The following is a 21,727-nucleotide window of genomic DNA, read 5'->3' as shown; positions in this document are numbered from 1 at the left end:
TCTCATTAGTTTCCTTTGAGTCTTCTGTTTTGTGAAATTGACCAGTGATCAGGCAAATTTTCAGTTTAGATCAATTGGCCATATGTAGATAAGTCAATGACTTATTTCAAGATCATAATAGCAAGACTCTATTCAGTTTTGAAGTATTTTCCCAAAAGTGGGATCATTTACCTAGTGTGCAATATGCCAATATACGCACAGAGCAGAGATACTGTCTTTATTGCATATTTGCACAGATATGGGTGCTAGGTGATAATTCCACAAAGCTAGTACACCGCTTAGCAGAGTCACAACGACTATATACTCTTACAAAAACAGAAGAATTACTCATTACATTCTGACTGGTTCATTGCATTATACACTCATCTTAAAGATATATTCCTTCTTTATTTAACTACGCATGCTCACACTCTGGAGGGGTGTAGTCTTACTGGTTCTGAATTGAGCCAGTGGTCACGATCTCCCCCTGCCGCCTTTACCTTTTTCTTAGTTACCCTAGATCTTTGTTAACTTCATGCTTCTTCAGTGTTCGTCCAGCTTTCGGTGCCTTCTGGGCTGGATGTTCCCCTTTTATGAGTCTGTTAGCTGCTCTTCAAGCACATAATTGTTAGTAAGGCATGCATTGTTTATACAAAGTAGTCAGGCCTAAATTAAACAATGTCACTATGACCTAAGCATTTCTGCCCTATATCTCTATGACCAACCTAAGCATTACTACGACCTAAACATTTCTGCCCAATATCATTTCCCCCCTATTGTATCTCTTTGTCTTTTGGAGCACTAACAATGAAAATGGAAACTTGCTTAAACTATAACAATCAACATCTCTATTTTCTGTTCTTTATTCATCTCCCTAATAACTCTGAGCATTTGCTATCTGTGCAGACAAACAAATACATGTTTACTAGTCTCCTTAGAAAGCAACAGGATTTCACTGTGTGCGTCTGTATGCATTTCTCTCAAGATAAACTTTCTATGGCAGACTTGTTACCGCAAAGTGGCATAATAATTCACTCTCTAAAACTGAAGTTTGAAGTTTTAGAAAGCAGGCATTCTTTATTGCAGTGCTGAGCGCACAGGGGATAGTTCCGCCCAACTGTGCGTACCAAAAAGACATAACTACTAGGCATTTATACTACGTTTACATACATATTCATTGTATTTCCAATAAATAATTGTCATATTCATGGTTTTTCCAGGAACTCATTAACATATGTTAATGTTCTTTGCGCATGTCTGTTGGCGCCTCCGGGTGGTTGTCGGGGGTCTTCAGATGAAGGCTCGGACTCTTCATCATGGTGTCCGCTAGCTGACCTTTGCTTCCACACAGATTCAGTTCTAAGATCACGTATACTGTGTCCTTCAAGGTTGTTTTGTTCCAGTCTTGCAGTCATCTTGTACCTTCTTTATCTCTATAATTCCGCACGTCTGCCCATCCAAGGCTGAGCTGTCTAAAGTGGGATCATTCAAAAACTTCTTATCTTACAACTATCCTAGCTATTGACAAAATTTACTTTTATTTGGTTCTTACGACTTAAATTAATAACTTCTCACCTATATTCACAGATATCAGACTTATATTCAGTATATCAGATTTTTCTTCCTATAGAGAGAGCATGTATGAACGAAAATGAAAATGCTACTGAAAACAATCATACAAAATGCAAAAAAAAGATGAATGTAAAAGCTGGAACTGCAAGGATGCTACTTCCCTCCCTGCTCTTCCTTTAGTCTTATCCTGTCTGCCCATACCAAGCCATAGGAATCTGACATTCAAGTTTTATGGTTTTAACAGAAGTGGACTCTACTTGGTTTCTTACAGAATTAAGTGTCACAACTGAGAACAAATGTTTTCTTCTGAGATTAATGTAAAAATATTGGCAGACAAAAGCAATTACTAGTAAAGAACTCGGAAGATGAAGAAAAAAATGAAGAATAAGCTTTGCATGAATATGTGTTTAAACAAAAAAACAAAGCAAACCCACTCATGTGAGTGCCACCTAAATCAGGAAAAAACCTTGTCACCAATGTAGCATTAAGAAGCAGGCATTCTCTTTATTGCAGTGCTGGATGCATGGGGGATCGCTCCACCTAATGTGCGTCCTGTACGTTGCCTCACTCCAAGCTTACATCAAGTTGCTGTTTTCAGTGTCCTCCACTGTGCTCTCTATAAAAGATTAATTCAGTATTGAGAAATCAAAATGTATTGAGAGACTGTTCCCAGGCAAAGAGCCGCTACATTAGATTTTCATCATCATAGGACTGATGAGATTTACATTGAGTTGCACTTTTTTTCCATTGGCACTGAGCCCCAGTGGTAAGAATTCTTGTCTTTCTGCTTGTTGTATTTCAACCTACCTGTTCATTTTCTCATTTGAGAAGTTAAATGTCATAGACTTTGCAAGAAAGTCTGAAGTAACTTTACTTCAAAGACTTATCTTTAAAGCAAACTGTTGGACACCTTTGCTGTTGTACATCCAACCCATTGATGGTTAATGCTTTAATGCTGTGACCAGTATCCCCTGCTCCGTGACCCCTGGTAATATGGTTAGCATAACTAACACCATTTTATGAGGCAAATGGCCATTCTCTGTAACCAAGCTGGTCGCATATTCATTCTCTTTCCCCTCCTCATCAGGCCCTGAAGGTCCTGTGAACCAAGCAGACAAACCAAACAGATTTCTTCTTCCCCCCCTACCAGCCTCAAGATTCCTAGGCACCAGTCTGACTACTCCCCTTCTTACTGACTTTGAAGGTCCCAGACACCCAGCCAACCAGGTGGTGGTGATGACCCCATCGCAGAACAAGGAAACATAACGGCACACAGAGTACTGTCTATAAAATCAAGCAGCTACAAGTCCTAAGTGGGACTTGGACCAGAACAGCTGCTGGATGGCAAACCCCATGACCCCCTGGTGGCCAGAGATGCCTCCACTGTCGTCTGCTTCCTCCGAGGACTGAGTTGGTGATCACATTCTTTTATATGTTTTTAAGCCTAGATTAGGATTGTTATGATGATATGGCAAGCTAAGTATTAAGATTTGACCCAATTTGCAGAGGGTCCAGGTGATTAGAAACCATAAGCTAAGTGGTGCTATAAAATTCTGTGCTACACTACTTATAAAATTGTACTACACTGATTCTGCTTATAGAAATCCTGTTCTATCCTGATCATAAATTCTATGCTATGCTAATCATAGAATCCTGTTAAGAAAACAAAGCTTTAATTGTAACTACAACTTAGTGCTGCCATCATTCTGCCAAGGATCTCTAAAAGAATCTCTCTGCCCCTTAATATCGGGTGACAAATGCATGTAATTGACTTATGTAATGTATAAAAATTAATTAACAGATGTTCTGGGGATTTTACTGACTCATTTAAAGTGGACCATTTCTGCAGATAAATGTACTGTGGAACTCAGCACTTTTCATGCAAGCTAGAGCAAAAATCCTAGCCATGGCTATATTAGCTGTATTAGCTTCAGCTATTTAGATAATTGAAACTTTTCCCATTTTCAACTAATGCATTCTGTGTTGTGGAACTCCACTGGAAACCAGCTTCTTGTAAGGGAAGTAGCCAAATAAGGCACTATGGAGTATGTTAGAAGAAATAAAGAACTATCCCCAGGTTTGGGCATTTGGTAGCCATCAAAACAGAGAATTAGAGCAACTACATGTGTAAGTGTAGGTTTCATTAGGTAACTTACAAAGAGCTATAACACCGGATCATGTTTACTTACAGCATTGTAAATGCATGAGTTTTACTGACTTTCTGAATAGCGTTACAAGTGTGTTCAGCACTGCTAACACGGGAATTCAGAGATCTATGGTGGAATACTTAAGTGTTTAAGGGTAGATGGAATTATTTTGGCAAGCCAAACATCTTTAAGAAAGAGTCAGGTCCAAAACTGGAACAGGATTCTGACCAAATACAATATTTCTGTAATTGCTTTAGCTTTTTGACCTTTAACTTTCCAGTTTGAACGTTAGGCATGTGTAAGAAACACTTTCATGAGGTAGGGCTGAATTTCTTGGCACCCAAAATTTATCTGGGTTCAGAATTAAGTATTCTTCTTTATAAGTAGCCCAAGGAATATGTTCCAACAGGCATCTAACAAGATAAGGCTGACTAGAAAATGTGAGGGTTTTAAGGAGTTTTGTTATGTACACTAATCACCGTGGATATGCTAAACACATATTTAGTTCTCTCATCAGCATAACTTTTAGTGCCCATTAGAGTTTAGTAAGATTATAAATTATGATGTACTCTTCTCCCTTTTTTACAAACCTAAAATATTTGAGAACAGAATAATGAGTCATAAAAGTTGCACTGGAAAACTTAAGTGGTTTAATAATCTGTGATATGGTTAGTTTCTCTCTTGAACGCTTAAATAACTCACTTCAAACAAAGGAAAGTACATTGGTTGACATAATACTTCCTGTTGTACATCATATCCAAAATAGTTTTGTGTGTGGTATTTTTGATTTGTGGAATGTGAGTGTACTGGTTTTGATTGGGATAGAGATGATTTTCTTCACAATAGCTTGTATGGTGCTATCTTTTGGATTTGAGATTAAAACAGTGTTGATATCACAGGGATGTTTTAGTTACTGCTGAACAGTCCTTACACAGCATTAAGGCCTTTTCTGCTACTCACATTGCCCCACAGCGAGTAGTCTGAGGGAGGGCAAGAAATTGGGAGAGGACACAGCTGGGACAGCTGGTCCCAACTGACCAAAGGGATATTCCATACCTTATGACATCATTCTCAGCAATAAAAGCTGGGGGAAGAAGGAGGAAAGGGGGAACATCATGAGGTTCAACAAGGCCAAGTGCAAGGTCCTGCACATGGGTCAGGGCAACCCCCGCTATCAGTACAGGTTGGGGGATGAAAGGATTCAGACCAGCCCTGCCAAGAAGGACTTGGGGGTACTGGCGGATGAAAAGCTTGACTTGAGCTGACAGTGTGCGCTCACAGCCCAGAAGGCCAACCGTATCCTGGGCGGCATAAAAAAGGAGCATGGCCAGCAGGTCGTGGGAGGAGATTCTGCCCCTCTACTCTGCTCTGGTGAGACCTCACCTGGAGTCCTGTGTCCAGCTCCGGAGCCGCCAGCACAAGAAGGACATGGATGTGTTGGAGTGGATCCAGAGGAGGGCGACAAATATGATCAGGGGTCTGAAGCACCTCTCATACAAGGAAAGGCTGAGGGAGTTGGGGCTGTTCAGCCTAGAGAAGAGAAAGCTCAGGGGAGACCTTATAGCAGCCTTTCAGTACCTGAAGGGGGCCTATAGGAAAGATGGGCAAAATATTTTCCGCAGGGCTTGTTGCGATAGGACAAGGAATAATGGCTTTAAACTAAGGGAGTGCAGATTTAGACTGGATATAAGGAAGAAATTTTTACCTTGAGTGTGGTGAAACACTGGAACGGGTTGCCCAGAGTGGTAGTGGAAGCCCCATCCCTGGAAATATTCAAGGCCAGGTTGGATGGGGCTCTGAGCGACCTGGTCTAGTTGAAGATATCCCTGCTCACTGCAGGGGGGGGTAGGGCTAGATGAACTCTAAAGGTCCCTTCCAACCCAAACTATTCTATGATTCTATGACATTTGGAGTTATGGTGTTTGTCTTCCCAGGTAACCATTAGGTGTCATGAAGCCCTGCTTTCCTGGAGATGGCTAAACTTCTGCCTGCTGAAGGGAAGTAGTAAATGAAACCCTTATTTTGCTTTCCTTGTGAACTCAGCTTTTGCTTTACCTATTAAACTGTGTTTATCTCAACCCATGAATTTTCACACTTTTGCCCTTCTGATTTTCTCTCCCATCCCGCTGGGGAAGAATGAGCAAGCAGCTGTGTGGTGCTTATCTGCCTATCAGGGTTAACCCACAACAAAAGGTCAAACATTAATACACAATTTTTGTCTTCTGACTGAATTAGTACTAAAACCCAAGAGCTATATTATCCTGATTTTAGTTGGGGTTTTTTAATGGAGCTTTAGTGTAGCTCACAGTAGATGAGTATCTGTCTTCAGAAAAATCTTCCTGGATTCAATAATGTAGCCACTTGGAGTTTATTCTGAAGGCAATGAGTGGGTATGACTGTCAACTCTGTCACAACTTTAGTGCAGGAAAGCTCCTTCATCCTGCCTCAGTGTCCTGAATGCTGCTACTTCTGGATTTTATGAAGGGTGAACTGGCGAAAATGCATAGAGCTCTGACTGTATTCCTTTACTGCATTTTGTGGAGAATAGGTTGTTCATTTCTGCTATGTAGGATTGCCTCCCACTATCCCAAAGTATTCAACACACACTGTTGCAACCCTCCTGTAACTAGGAGAGAGCAAGAGGGCAACTTCTTGTCAGAGTACTCTTAAGCAACACTAGGAGCCTTGTGCAATTGCTGCTTCTGTTGTTTTTCCATGAGTTAGTAGGACTTGTCTGTAGCTTTTTTGTAATGTAGTTATTTTATAATGAAGGTCACATGAATCCAAAGAACAACGATAAAGGATGTAGTTTCCCATTAGTGATAACTTCTGGCAGTATTGCATACGCCCTAATTTGAAACAAAGGCAGTGCAGGAAGAGAGAGTTACTCAGTCTTATGCAGCATCCTAAAAAATAAAGGCTAAATAACTATTCTTATCTGGATTTTTGGAGCTTGAACTAAGCATTTCACTAGGTCTGGATTTCTTTTTCATATTGGCATGTTAGGTACTGAAGCAGTTTGTGAACCCAGAAAATGTGTTGCTAAATACCCTTTAGTTGAAAGATTTAAGAGCGTTACATATATCCCTTTGAGAAAATGGCCGTGTAGTAGGTGTCCCGATCCGATATCGGGGAGGATTCGATGCGATCCCAGGAGATGAGATTAAGACGCAAACGGAGTCATATGCCATGCAACCTTGTAAACTTTATTTCGGTGAATAGGGAATCGGAGGTCGGGCGGGGATGGCAGTGGGGTGTGGGGGGGAGGCGAGACAGGAAAAACAAAGGAGTAAAGTCGGAAAAACCCCAGCGGGCGAGGAAAAGAAGTGCAGGGGGATGGGATCAGTTACCACCACTACGGATTTGACGATGTCCAGCGATGTCCGGTTGGCTCAGTCTCTGTGCAGGCGTGGAGGCCCCGGCAAGGGCGGAGCCCAGCAGCGAGGCGGCGAGGAGGAGAACAAGAGAGTGGCAAGGAGCATGTGCTGCCCTTTTATAGGGGCATTTGCGCATGCACAGAGCACGTCTGCATACGTGCAGTTCATGCCGTACGTGCTGCCCGCTTAGACAAGTCCGTTCTTGCCCGTCCACGCGCTACTCTGTGCACAAGTGCTTTCCTGCAGGTCGTTGTGGTGGTTTCTTTCCAGAGGCCAGCAAGAGATAACAATGGCAACGTCAAGACAAAACCAGTTTGTAGCGGTCTTCTACACCACCCCGTGGCTCGACATTGCTGCCTTTGTGGTGGTGTGGGAGGTGGTGGTGGTCTAGAGATAGAGAACGAGAGGGAACGAGAAATGAGAGAGAGAGAGAGAGAGAGAGAGAAAGAGAAAGAGAGAAAGAGAAAGAGAGAGACAGAGAAAGAGAGAGAGAGAAATAGGGGTAGAAACCAGGATGGAGGGGATGGGTGACACAGCAGGGGAAGGAGGGACCAAAAAAGTGGTATGGCACAGAAATGCACAATCGTAGGCAGGTTGAAACATTACACAATGTAAACACTGTCTCTTTTAACACTGCTAAGTTTAACAATGTCTTATTGAACAAAAGTTTGAGGAATCAGGTAAGTATGAGGTAGTCTTTTCATGACAACAAACATAGAAAATCAGGGTGGTTGTGACATGGATATAGGTATGCAATTCTTGCCTTTGACAGTCTGTGAATTCTATAGGGTCTAAATGATGGGTACAGTGGTTGGTTTTGGTTGACGAATTACATGGATCTGTCTTACGCCATCAGATGACGTGATGGGTATGAATTGCATATTGGATACCACATGTCGGATTAACTGAACAAAACAGGGAACAATACATGGTAAAAACATTAAAGCAGCAACCGCGCATAACAGAAATAGTAGTAATTGCTTTACCCATCGTGTCCCTGGCAAGAAGGACCACAAATCACCAGTCCAACCATTCCATGTTTGGACTGGAACGTGAGTGATTCTCCTAATATCTTTGGTCAATTGGAGGACCACTTCGCCCACGTCATCGATCTCCAAGCAACAGTTAGAAATATTTAGTTTCCCACCCCCCCCTTCAGCTAACAGGTAATCCAGGACCACGCGATGTTGAAGGATTGCCATGCGCATCTGTTGAGACTGTTGAGTTAAAAGGTCTAAGGCATCTGCAGTTTTATTAGTGATGATTTCTAGAGCTGCTTGCAATTGAATTATCTGATTTAAATTATAAATTGGTTCCCTTGCCCCCAATATTGGTTCATTGGGGTTCCAGGTGGCAGGTCTGTAATGCTGAATTATTCTCTCAGGAGGCCACTCATCACTCCCCCATTTTTGCGTTTCATCCAGGTTAACCTCAATAGATCGCGTTTTATGGGCAATCCTTCTATCCCCTAGATCATCATATAGTCTTATCCCCAAACGAGGTCCACCCATCTCTGGGAGGAGGAAAAACATGGGACAGATAATCCCTACGTAACAAGTCCCTGACCATTCTGCCGGTAAATGTTTGTAGGCAGTATGTCCGCAGATCCAATAATGACCCCTTTTTGCCTTAGTGCCATAAGCAAATGGTCCAGCTGTCTCCCTTGGAGGTTGAAAATGAGTTGTGTCCTTGTCGTCAAAAGGGATAAAAAACTCAGTGGGGCTGTCATTTATGCGGCCGGTGCAGTACCAGGCGCCAGAATTGTTTTTCCACTCACACACTTGACTATAGGGGTAATAATTGGACCGTTGGAGGAAGAAGGTTTCATTTTTGCTTGACCAGTATCCCTTAAATCCCCGATTGCGCCTGGCTTCGTCAAGCCACATCCATATGTGGACACCTCTGTCTTTATCAGCTAATTTATGGGTGAGTGTCCATTTGCACTTGCTTTCCCCAACATGGATCCCTCCCTCCTGGACACGGTTTAAACAATATTGCCCGACAGCCGGAAATTGAATTGGCCACGTTCCACTATCACCCTAAGTGTCATTCGTGGTCTCACTGTAATTGATCACAATCTGGGCTGGGGTGAGGGGTGTAGACATCCATGGCCTGCTCGATAACCCCAGGGGTCCGCCACAGACCCAACAGTGACTCAGATTAAAAGTTCGACTTACGGCCTTGGCTAACAACACAAACTCATTGTCCTTAAAGGGATCATAGGAATCAGTGGGAGGTGGAGGAAGTGGTTTTCCATGGCTTCCATAGATGCATCCCCGAACTAGTATGACCAACAATAACGTGCACATTCTGATTAAGTCACAATCTGTGTCCATTTTACTTCCTCCGGGAGGCTGTGTCCGGGTCAGTTGTTCCTTCCTGGAAAATAAGAACAGAAACAAACTCGCTTCTTGGGTCAGAAGGAAGGAATAATCCACTTAGTGTGAATCTTACGGACCTTCCCACAAGCGTCTCTCGCCTTCCAAATGTATTTGTTCCCTGGGGTGTCCAATACCAACGGTACTGCTCCCACAGTGGGGAGTTCAACCAGGACAGGTTGCCCGGGGAAATGGGATGGGTTGTTAGAGTGACCAGGGCCATGCGAGGTGGGCATAATTGTTGGGGCTTGGGGGAAAAACGCTGTAATCTTTGGGCATCCATTTGTTCCTCAGCGGCTATTGACACTGGTCACTGCGTCCCCCACCCGCTCGGCCCATCCCGATTTGTGTGGTTTCAGAAATCGCTTTAGTAAACCGTTTGTTCTTTCCACGATCCCATTTGCTTGCAGGTAGTATGGTGTGTGGAACACCCATGAAATTCCCTCCTGGGCCACCCATTCTTGAACTATTTTAGCTGTGAAGTGTGAACTATTGTCCGATTGAATCGATTGCAGTTTAGGGAAGGTCCCAAACCATTCTTTCAGGGCCTTCACAGTATTCTCCCCTGTCGCCTTGGCACATGCTTTGGCCTGTACTAGTCCAGACACTATTTCAACACCCACCAATATGTAACATTTTCCCTCTGATTTTCGAAACGGACCAATGTAATCAACCTGCCAAGCCTCCCATAAACCCTTTCCTTCTCTTAAGTGCAGGGGGTCATTTTCCAGGGGGTGTCTGCCCAAATGGACACGACACTGTTCACAAGAGGATATACATGTTTTGCATTCCTCCCTGGTAACTGGCCACCCTCGAGCTTGCGCCTCACAAAATAAATCATTAATCCCTGAATGTTTCCGTTTTATATGCAGCCATTCTAATAAATGTTCCAAATTTTCTGTTATTTGGGTGCTCTGCAGAGGAGCTAGTCGAGCTAGTTCGTCCACTTCAGCATTCCATTGGTTCACTGGGGTGTCACTTTGTTGGTGGGATGCAACCCATGCCACTGCAAACTTCCCACATTTAGCAATTGCAAGAATATATTGCCATTTTTCTTTCTGCCATATCGGTATCCTATTAACCTCCCATTCATTTTGTTCCCAGAATGGCAGCCACTCTGTGCAGCCTTTAAATACCGCGTAGGAGTCAGTATAAATATATACAGGGGAAGCAGCTTGGGCCTCATGCTGGAATACACTCCACACTGAAGTTAGCTCTCCCACCTGCACGCTGCCCTCCCCTTCAGTAATGATTTGTTCCTTAGTCCCGACCTGAAGTGCCACAGCTCAGTACTTCCAAATCTTTCCTTCTCGCTTCAACGAAGCATCTGTAAGCCACACGTTCTGTAACTGTTCGGAAAATGGGGGAGCTATTTGTATCACAGGAGCAAGCTGGGGTTCATCCTTATCTAGGTCTGCCTCATCCTGTGTATTTAGCACTTTAGTAGCTCCTTCAGATACAGAAAAGATCTCACAATAATGCTCTATTTGGGCATACCATTTCCGTATGGAGGCTCTTTGAGCCACCCCATCGGGGGTGGGGTTCCTGTTAAAACTGCTTTGGTCACTTTAAATGGGCCCTGAAGGATTATGGGCTGCTGTCGGATAGTTCGTTCGGCCTCTCTCAAAGCTAGACTAACTACGAATAGGCCCTTTTCCCAAGTTGTGTACCTTTTTTCAGCATCCTTGAAACTACGTGAGTAGAACCCGACAGGCCAAATGGGCCCCTTTTGCCACAAATGAATTGAGAGCCCGGTTTGGGCAAACCCCCATTCGATTTGGACTGGGTTTGTTGGATGGATAGGTCCCAGGGCTTGGTATGCATTTGCCTCAAACACCAACAGTCGTAACGCCCCATCGTGGACCTGGGTCCACTCCCATTGGGCCTTTTTCCGCAGTAAATCATACAAATGTCTAGTAATAATCAAAAAATCAGGGATATGTTTTCTCCAGAACACGAGTAGTCCTAATGCATGTTGCAGATCTTTCTTTGATTCCGGCATTTTAATTAGGTCGAGGGAGGACAGGGTATCAGGGGGGATACAAGTCATTCCCCCCCTCCACCAGATTCCCAAAAATTTCACTTCACTAGAAGGGGCTTGTATCTTTTCGGGCAGAATCGTCAATCCTATACGTTCTAAATGGGTAATAATGTCCCGCTGCGCCTCCTTAACTTCCTCTATCTGACTCCCTCCCACAAGCACATCGTCTATATACTGATAAATCTTCACCCCCGCTTGTATGGGGATTGCTTCTAATTCTCGTGCTAGGGCATGGTGAGCTAACGTGGGAGAGTGCTTATAGCCCTGGGGAAGCCGTGTGAAAGTGTACTGCTGTCCTTCCCAGGTGAAAGCAAAACGGGTTTGATCTTCGGGTTGAAGTGGAACCATAAAGAACATATCCTTAACATCAATAGTTGCCAGAATCGGGTGCGCGTGCTCCTGAATGGTGCTAATGAGCTCGGCAATGTTGGGCACAGCAGCAGTTAACAGCAGTATTAGCATTCAAACGGCGGTAATCGACCGTTAACCGCCACTTTCTATTAGGTTTTCGCACCGGCCAGACCGGGGAATTGTAAGGCGAGTGGGTGGGAACTACCACTCCTTGTTCCCGCAGCTCTGCCAGCGCAGGGGCTGTGCCTGCCCTGGCTCCCAACGGCAGCGGGTAGGGTTTCACATTCGTTAATTTAGAAGGGGGGAGGGCAGGCGCCGCTTGTAGCAGACGCATCTCCGCGCTGGGGGTTTTAGCCAATTGTCTAATTTGGGGGGCACCGAAGGACCACGAATTTCCCTGGGTATCGCGCCACTGTTTACCCTTTAAAACATCCATGCCTAAAAGGTCCATTTGGAAAGGTCCCACAGCTACCATGGTGTCCACGGGGTCTTCCTCCCCCGGCAGCCATAATGTCACCGGAGTTATGGGCACTGTCTGGATTTTCCCCAAGGCGTTTAAAACTATCAGGCGTTTGGACGGGACCAAAATTCCACACCGTTCCGCCTCGACCGGGTTTAGCGCAGTAATTTGTGCTCTGGTGTCAACCAAAAAGGTTACCGGTCTCCTCTTTGGCCCTACCGCCACCGTAATCAATAAATCCCCTTTGTTACTGCAGGTGAGTTGTCTTACAAACATCCACCCTCCACCTCCCCCCTCACCCTGGGGGGGCGGAGGATTTAGTTTCCCACCATCTTCTCCCTATTTTGTTCCCCCCCCCCCAAATTCACCAAGGGTGGGGCACTAGGACCTGGCCCAAAACCGATTTCTTGCCCTGACCATCTCTGCACAAGCTGTTCCAGCTTCTTGGTCGGGAGTCCATCCATGAGGTCCCGGGGAATGCTCTTCTGAAGCCCTAATTGCCAGATCCCCTGCCGATTTAGGGGCTTTTCTTTCCCGGCCAGATCCGGGCTTCTCCCCAAGAAAAACGACTGCCCACTCCCTCGTTCTGCGGCTCGCACAGCTCTGGTTTCAGCCCTTGGATATGGCCGGTTAACAGGTCCGTATTTCCTCCCATAGTTAATCAGCTCTTGGGCTATCTCCCCCCACGTCCACACTTTCCTCCCCAGCCACCGACAGTCGGGGGCCGCCCCCCCCTCCAGGGCAGCTGCGATTCTCTCCTCGCTGGGGGTGTTTTGAATTCTCCCCTGCAGCTGGATCCCTATGGGTTTCAGGGAATCGGGAAGTCCCCGTATTAGGGGAGTCATTCTTTCGGGGTCTGCTGGCAGCAACACTGGGGAGCTCAGATTAGGCTTGAGCTCCCGGTCATACATCATCAGAAGGCAAGCCGCTTTCTGCACACTTTCCAGTAACTGATCTGTCGTGCCCGTTATGACCACAGGATTCCCCTCTCCAGCGGGTTCAACCCCCCCGCCCAGTGTGTGGCCCTCTGAGTCAGCGACCATGGGGCTCGGTGATCGACGGTGCTTAAGAACACACCCGGGCCCCAGTACCCTTCCACTTCCCTTCCCAACAACAAGATCCCGTGTCGTGTCCCCCCCCAGGGACACCCTCCATACATATTCGGTCTCCGATTCTCTCATGGTTCTCACAAAATCTTTTCGCAGCTTTGCCAATTCAGTTGCCGCAAAAGGGATTTTTTTAGTAATAACCTGGGGATGATTATCACCGTCGTCTTCATATACGCATTCCGTTTTAACCAACGGGTACATGTGGGGGCGGCTGCCTGCGGTCTCTTTTGCTCCCTTCAAGTCCCCCTGGGGATAGATCGATCATATCCCTTTCTCAGCCAGCGCTACTTCTGTTTCCGCCAAGGAGTCTGCCTCCCTCAAAAGCTGATTCCTTAACTCCTCCTTCAATATTACGTTTTGGCACCTCTCCTCCTCCAGCAGCCGTTTACTTTCCCACAACTGTGATTCAAAGATTCGGTAGGAAAAACCTAACAGTACAATGTATACTGTTAAGCAGGTATTCTTTATTGCGGCGCCAGGCACACGGGGGATTTCTCCTCCAAACATGCGCACCAGACACCCTGTTGCTTCAGGTTAAATACAATCACACACGTAAATACTCATTATATTTCTAGGAACTAATTAGCATATGTAAATATCTTTCATGCATGTCTGTTAGCAACTTTGGGTGGTCTTCGGGGGTCCCAAGATGAAGGCCCATCCTCTTCATCACGCTGTTCACTGATTGACATTTGTTTCTGCGCAAACTCAGTTCTAGGATCACGTATATCATGTCCTTCAGGTTGTTTGGCTCTAGTCTTGTTGCTCTCTTGGTGCCTCTTTATCTCTGTAGCTTGGCGCATTTGCCCTCCCAAGGCTGAGCTGTCTGGAGTAGAATTACTTAGGAGTCTCTTTTATCCCACAATTATCCCAATTATTTGCTGAGAACCAAGACCACTTTTGTTTCACTTAATTATTTTGTCTAATGACTAAGTGATAGCTTGTGCCCATGTCCTTCCACTACATTCCTCAATGAGAAAACAGGGATTAGTGTAACAGTTACATTGTTAGATCACTATGCATGCAGAAATACAAGTTACAGTACTAAAGACTACTAAAAACTAGAAAATATTAAGGCTTTTTTGTTATAGTTTCACATTTCTTACAATCCCCTCTATCACTGTTCCCGCAGCGTTTCTGTCGCCGCTTGCAGAGAATCTACCACCGCCTCAGCCTGACCAGACCTCTGATTCCTTTCCTCCACCGCAGCAGCCAAACTCGCTCCCAACACCGCACAGATGATTGCTTTTCCCTTCCCCCTCTTAACTCTGGCTTCTTTTTGCAACACTTAAATTCTGTCTGCCACACTCTGTAACCGAAACCAATGGTCCCTCACCCAGCCTTGCCCCTGGAGTGAGGGGCGAGCTCGGTGAGCCTCTAGAAAGTCATACAGTCTCTTTGTTTCCTCAGCCTGCGCGGACATGCAGCCACATGTGTCGGCTGCCTGCTGGGCAGCCATTTTCCTACAAAGGGGATGTCGTCCCGGGAGGGCCACGCTTTGAAATCCGAGCTTCCCGCTATACGCTCCTGGGAGGAGCACAAAAACTAAAGCACAAAATTCCCACAAAGTTCCTACAAAAGTTCCTACAAAGGTGCCGAGTTTCAGCATCCATGCAGGGACAGCAACGACTCTCACGCATTGATACAATGCACAGCCGATTCGATTTATTGGTCTGCTTGCGTGGTTATATACATTTTTCATATCTGCACACGCGATCACGCTTATTCGGATAGGCTACAGACATAAATCACATGCTGTTCACGCACCCCGTATTCCCTTATGATTGGTAACTATGCACTAACGCTAATAGCAACAGACCGCCTGCACGTCCTTGAACACATCTTGTTTTTGCTAACCCACATCATGTGCACTATCAGAACTTTCTCAATGGCTCTTCTTAGCTGTCCTTTCCAGCGGCCTGTCCAGCTATGCTAACTGTTTTGCTTAAGCGGCCTAGTCATGCTAACAAACTACATCGACCCCAACATCTCCCCCTTTTTCTTTTCAAAAAAAGCTAAGCTGTCTTATCATTGCCTTAAAAATATTTGCTCAATTGGTGTTAGTTCCATCACAAAAATTTTCTGCACAGTTGCCTCTAGTGCCTTTTGTGTTATGCGTATTATACGCGGAACCAATATAATCACTGCTTCCTCTACATCTCCCCCTTTTTTATTTAATGAATTTAAAGCAAGTGCTACATTGACACACCTAAGCATCACTATTGGCATTATGGTCCAGTAACAGCCCTGCTACGGTGCAATACTAAAAAAAACCAGAAGAACACAAATGCTAATAAAAAGATATATAGATGTGAAGTGCATACCATAACCTGTATTCATATTAATCACCTAGGCTAAAATAAATGTATCTAAGGGTATAACTCATTAACTATATACAATACCTGCAGAACTCACCAAACCAAAGACGCAAAGGCAGTTACTTAGTCCAGACAAATCCGTTAGATCACAGAAACCAAATAAATCCATCCGATCATAGAAATACAAACACTATGACAACAAACACATAAAATCACACATTTATAGTCACGACCGCACATGCACAAGCACACCAAGTTTTCAACATAAATCCAAATGTTGCAAAGACTTATGATTTTTTTTTTTTTTTTTCAATGCAAAGACTTATGAACAGACAAGGACTTACAATAACATTCAACATTTAACAGACAAATTCCCAAGCCTCAGTTTCAGGAAGAGTACTCTCTTTTCAATTCTATTTTAGGAAGGGTGCTTTCCCTTCTCCCCAGGGATATAGCCCAATGCTGTGAAGCTTTCGCTATGACTAGCAGGCAACTAACAGGCAGGCAACAAGAAACAATACTGGAAGAATGCCTTTGTCTTATTAATGGTCCCTGCTCAGAACTTTTTGGACCAGGGATCAGAGGTTCTCCCCGAGAATCCCTCGGTGCCGGCTGGAGGTCCTGCGATCCCTCAGCCCATTGATGTTCAAGAGCAGCGTCCTACCTGAGTACCCAAACTCTATTACCAGAAAGCAGCAAAATAATTCACTCTCCAAAACTTAACCCCGGAGCCCCAGAAAGCAGGCACTCTCGAGAACTCATTAGCATACATTAATATCATAATCAGCTAGAACAGTTTGCAACGATAAGAATAGAAGGAATTCTACTGCAGTAATTGAATTATACACACTTTTTCCAACCAAGTCCTTGAATGTCAGGAAGATGGTTCTTGCTGCGCCACTTCTGGGCTGGCTGGGATGGGCCCGTGCACTGGGATTGGGGGGGGGAAGGGGGGGGGGGGCGGGGCTGGGCCGCACCGCGCCGCCGGTTGCCCGACGGGAGCCGTGTGCCCCACCAGGTGTAAGGTTTGCTGACCCGTCTGGTGTGGTGGTCGCTGGCGCTGCGGGCTGTGCTATGTCTGATGGACTGCGCAGTTTTGTGCTGGAATTGACCCTGCTTTGATCTCAGGTCGGGTACACCAATTGCTGTAGAGGGACCCTGTTGTACACTTTTGGGGTGCCGGATTTTGCACCCCACTTCCCATTTCTCTGGATTTAAAGGATCGTCAGGTTTTGGCGGATTTATCTCCCGCATTTCTCGTGTTGGGTTAGGAATTTCGTCGTATGTAGGGTTAAATTTCAAAAGACTGCAGCTCTGTCCTTGCTTTTGAGATAACGGTGGAGGAGTAGCAGCCGCTTCTAAGATAGTTTCTACGAGTTTTAGAGCATTTAAAGCTGTATGCACTGATTTCCAAGTAATGATTTCCTCAGGGATTTTAAGCTGCAAGACTTTGTTCTTTCAAAATTTTCTGTAAAATCTTTTAATGGAGCTTTCGTTCCTTTCAGCTGATCATGCTTTTGACAGCTCGAAAAACAGGGGCTAATAATCGCTCCTCTTTGTTGCCGACCTGCACAGAGTCCCCGATTCTCTGCCACACAGCCAAGTCGAACAACCGATCTGTCGTTGCTATCAGCTTTCGTCGGCGGTACCACAATAATAGACCCGATATCTCTCCTTCAGTTAACTTCACGTTGGCTCAATCCACCAATTCCGGCAGGCTTTTCTGCGCCGCCTTTTCCAACACTGATACAGTGGAACCCATACTGCCGATATTCGCGCCCCCCTGGCGTGCTGCGGATCCACTCCTGCCTCTCGGGCAGCCTGGCTTACCTTGCTGGCCGGCAGTCCCCTGCCTTCTTCGGCTGTGATATCACGTCGGAGTTTCAGCATCCATGCAGGGACAGGAACGACTCTCACACATTGATACAATGTACAGTCGATTCAATTTATTGGTCTGCTTGCGTGGTTATATACATTTTTCCATATCTGTACACACGATCACACTTATTCGGATAGGCTACAGACATAAATCACACACTGTTCACGCACCCCATATTCCCTTATGATTGGTAAATATGCACTAATGCCAATAGCAACAGACCGCCTGCATGTCCTTGAACACATCTTGTTTTTGCTAACCCACATCATGTGCACTATCAGAACTTTCTCAATTGTTATTCTTAGCTGTCCTTTCCAGCGGCCTGTCCAGCTATGCTAACTGTTTTGCTTAAGCGGCCTAGTCATGCTAACAAACTACATCGACCCCAACACAAAGGGGATATCATCCTGAGAGGGTCACACCTTAAAGTCCAAGTTTCCCCTATGCACTCCCAGGAAGCCAAACCGTATACTAATACAGAAGTCCGTGATAAGAGCAGTACAAAAGGAAATGAGAAACTGCCATTCACGCCTTCCTCACACTTCGTTCGCCCTCGTTCACAGGCAACAAGGAAGCACAGCACTCTCCTCTCGAGGGATCCTGTCTGTGACGCCAATAAAAATGTCCCGATTCGATATCGGGGAGGTTTCGATGTGATCTCAGGAGACGAGATTAAGACGCAAACGGAGTCATATGCCATGCAACCTTGTAAACTTTATTTTGGTGAATCGGGAATCGGAGGTCGGGCGGGGATGGCAGCGGGGTGTGGGGGCAAGGCGAGACAGGAAAAACAAAGGAGTAAAGTCGGAAAAACCCCAGCGGGCGAGGAAAAGAAGTGGGGGGGATGGGATCAGTTACCACCACTACGGATTTGACGATGTCCAGCGATGTCCGGTTGGCTCAGTCTCTGTGCAGGCGTGGAGGCCCCGGCGAGGGCGGAGCCCAGCAGCGAGGCGGCGAGGAGGAGAACAAGAGAGTGGCAAGGAGCATGTGCTGCCCTTTTATAGGGGCATTTGCGCATGCACAGAGCACGTCTGCGTACGTGCAGTTCGTGCCGTACGTGCTGCCCGCTTAGACAAGTCCGTTCTTGCCCGTCCACGTGCTACTCTGTGCGCAAGTGCTTTCCTGCAGGTCGTTGTGGTGGTTTCTTTCCAGAGGCCAGCAAGAGATGACAATGGCAATGTCAAAAAAAACCAGTTTGTAGCGGTCTTCTACAGTAGGAAACGTTGATGCTTTGTTTTTCTAAATAGATCCCCCACTATTGTTACGGGTGGAGTGGGGAAGGGGGGAACAGGATTTTTGTCAGGGAGGAAATTTAGGATGCTGATCATACACTGTCCAAGTCAGTGCAAATCCTCAGCCTGGGGAAGCCACCTGTTATAGTTTAGCTGCAGCTGGCAACAAAATTGCCACGTGGCCGCCCCTCCTCCCGCTGGAGTGCGGAGGAGAATGGAAAGAAAACAGGCAAAAAAATGGTGGGTCGGGATAAGGGCAGTTTAACAGAACAGCAAACAAAGGGAACAGTAACAACAACGATACAGATAAGGAGAATGCACAACACAAAATAGTAGAACACACAGAGCAACTCTCACTGACCACCACCGCCGCCACCACGCGCTCCCGAGCGGCGAGTGAGTTCCCCCCCCCCCCAACCAAGCATGTCAGCACATGGTATGGAATACCCTGTTCTGTTTGGCCAGGCGGGGTCAGCCCACCCAGCTGTGCCCCTTCCTGGATTCCAGTGAAAATTAACCCTGTCCTGGCCAAACCCAGGACATCATCCTCCCCTTTTTCCATACCATCTACGTCATGCCCAGGTCCCCCATTTTCCACTTGATCACCACCACTTCTCCTGTCTCCAGATATCATTCCCTTAGTCTATGGATCATCACTCTAAAGTGTCCGTTGAGTTCATTTAATCCATGACTTCGGGCTCCATCTGTCGTAATGGTCTTCCGTGGCAGGAGAGGTGATGTGTGGTGATGGGCGGTCACTTGCTGCATCCGGAGCTTACGGCTGATGTATCTGGTGCGGCCCGTGCCAACAGTCTGCAGGTTGGAGACGTCGATCTTGATGAAGTTGCTAGGTGCCAGTTGTTGAAAACCAGGTCCAGTCCCATCATCGCTGTGCTATGCTAGGTTTTCATCAAAAAGTCCATCCTTCTTTAATCTGGACGATTCTTACTATGATACTACTGGTATAACATATAACAATTATAACAGTGATAACAGACAGTGACAGGGTTATTTAACAATTAACTTTATACAATTTATTCATGGACTATTTTCACCCGGAATCAAATCCCCATGAGGTACACATCGGACTTCCCCATCCTTCCGCATTACCCACCAGGTACGCCCAGGTCCTTGAGCAAAAGCAATCCCGCGGACGGGCTTGCCTTTGCCCGAGGCAGGACTAACCCAAACTGTCTTCCCTAACATGTTCCGCATGTGCACTACGGGGACTTTATCCCCTTCTACAGGGCGCTGAGGTTTTGACTGGGCAGGACCAGCCCGGTTGGTGGATCCTCTGGTGTTAACCAATCAGGTGGCCTTTGCTAAATGAGTATCCCAATTTTTGAAAGTCCCATCCCCCATTGCTTTCAGGGTGGTTTTTAGCAGCCCATTATACCGTTTGATCTTTCCAGAAGCTGGTGCATGGTAGGGGATGTGATACACCCACTCGATACCGTGTTCTTTGGCCCAGGTGTCTATGAGGCTGTTATGAAAGTGAGTCCCATTGTCCGACTCAATTCTTTCGGGAGCGCCATGTCACCACAGGACTTGTTTTTCCAGGCCCAGGATGGTATTCCGGGCGGTGGCATGGGGCACAGGGTAGGTTTCCAGCCATCCGGTGGTGGTCTCCACCATTGTCAGCACATAGCGCTTGCCTTGGCGGGTTTGTGGCTGTGTGATGTAGTCAATCTGCCAAGCCTCCCCATATTTATATTTTAGCCATCGTCCTCCATACCACTGAGGCTCTATCCGCTTGGCATGCTTGATTGCAGCGCATGTTTCACATTCATGGATAACCTGTGCGATGGTGTCCATGGTCAAGTCCACCCCTCGGTCACGAGCCCATCTGTATGTCGCATCTCTTCCTTGATGGCCCAAGGTGTCATGGGCCTACCGAACTATAAATAGTTCACCCTTATGTTGCCAGTCCAGATCCACCTGAGATACTTGGCCGCCCGATACACCTGTCACCGAAAATCTGAGAATAAAACCTCTTAACACCAATGTAGTGTTAAAAGGCAGGCATTCTTTATTGCAGCGCTGGATGCACGGGGGATAATTCCACCAAACATGCATACCTCATACCTTTTCCATGCAGTTTAGATAGATCAAAAATATACGTATTTATTTTATTTGTACATAGTCATTATTATTCTCTTTGGTGATTGGTGCAAATTTTCTTGCTTCCTATGTAAATTATTGCGCAGACTCAGTCGTCCTCTTCCATTGCTCTCTTTTGAGTAGGTGGTATTACTTGAGTAGGGGGTCAGTGAGTCGGTGGTCGCGATCTCCCCCTGCCAGAATTACCTTTTACCCACTCGGCTCACAATCTTGGCAGTCCTGTTCAGTTTTCTCAGTTCGCTACACAAAACCACGCTCCATCATTCTCTTTCGACAGAAAGACATTGTCTATTGTTTTGTTTGCATTAATGGTTACCTACATCTACGCCGAATGACTTGTATACTCAATGTTCCCAGACCTAATGTCCACTTGGATAGGGCTGTACAAGGAATACAGCAGCATTGTTTATTGCCATGGTTAGCTGATTCTACCACCCTGGTTACATTTCCCCCATTTGGAAGTTTTGAAATTATCATCTTTTCAATGCTTCCATTTTAAATTAATTATATTCAATTACATACCAATTCAATGCTTTATCGCTGATGATGATTAGAATCTACAACAATTCAATTACTCATTATTCACTATATGATGGTGGGAGTGTTGTGACTGAATCACTTAAATCTTGTCTTTTAGTTACTGCTTGAATGATCATCCGATTGCAGTTAGTTTTGCTCGTGAGTTCCTTCTTTAAACAACAGTAAACGAGTAATATTACCAAAAATACTACTAATAAAAATAGTCCCGTATCAATTAAGG

The sequence above is a fragment of the Opisthocomus hoazin genome, chromosome W, assembly GCF_030867145.1.
Source record: "Opisthocomus hoazin isolate bOpiHoa1 chromosome W, bOpiHoa1.hap1, whole genome shotgun sequence".
Taxonomy (NCBI): domain Eukaryota; kingdom Metazoa; phylum Chordata; class Aves; order Opisthocomiformes; family Opisthocomidae; genus Opisthocomus; species Opisthocomus hoazin.
Note: the sequence above shows the minus strand (reverse complement) of the source record.